This window comes from Lottia gigantea (genome assembly GCF_000327385.1).
Source record: "Lottia gigantea unplaced genomic scaffold LOTGIsca_485, whole genome shotgun sequence".
NCBI classification, from domain to species: Eukaryota; Metazoa; Mollusca; class Gastropoda; family Lottiidae; genus Lottia; species Lottia gigantea.
In genome coordinates, this window is record NW_008709677.1 from 24,131 (window position 1) to 25,132 (window position 1,002).

Consider the following 1,002-nt stretch of genomic DNA (forward strand, 5'->3'; position numbering starts at 1 on the left):
CAAATTGTTCACGTTTCTACAATAAAAATGAAAGACCTCAAACAATTTGGATGAAAATTGATCTGATTATTATTAGATATTGGATAATTACAAATTTGATTTTTTGATGAACCATTTTTTAGTTACTGCCCTTGACTTGGTAAAAACACGTCAAAATTTGTTTATTAGCAAATTAGAAGCTACAATTTTGACTTGATTGCAGCTTGGGGTGATCATTTGAATTGAAGTTCTTAAGTAAGGAAATGATTACTTTTGCAATGCACATTTTCTGAGTTAATGTGCTAATTAAGAGTTATTGCCCTAGATTTTATGATAACTATGAAGTCATTTTGAACATCTTAAAGTGGAATTCCACTTTTTTTGTACAACATTTTCATTATCAAAAACATTGTAAATTATACCAGAAAATATTTCTAAAGTATGCTAAATTTTTCTTCTTAATGTATCTACTTGATAAATCTGAATGGGTTAGTTAAAAACAGAGAGTACTAATTGTTAATTAGGCAGTTTCGGTAATTGGCGTTATAATGACTTGTTATATTCAGTTAAAATTTCAGATATGTTATAGGATACATTCACAAATTCGAGCAAAAAATTTTTAGATTTGAAAAAAGAGGGTGTATGTTTCCATGTTTGGCAAGCTATCTTTGCCATATTATGGAGGTCAATCGTATTCAGAATTAGATGCTATATACTTATGTCTAATACATATGCCACAATACATCTGTGCAATGTTCAAAGACAAAATACCTCTTTTACTTATGTCATAATACGTCTAATTCATAATGCAAATGTTAAATTACATAAAACCACAGACACGATACCTAAAATGATACGTGCAATGTCCTTTCACTTTTGACATTGTACATTGAACAAAGCATAATTGTCTTAGCGTGTTTTACATTGCACTAGTCACTACATCTTCGTCTTAGTATATTCTACATTGCATTAGCCAACGTGTTTTATCTCGACTGCATTAACTTTTTATCTATATTGCCACGG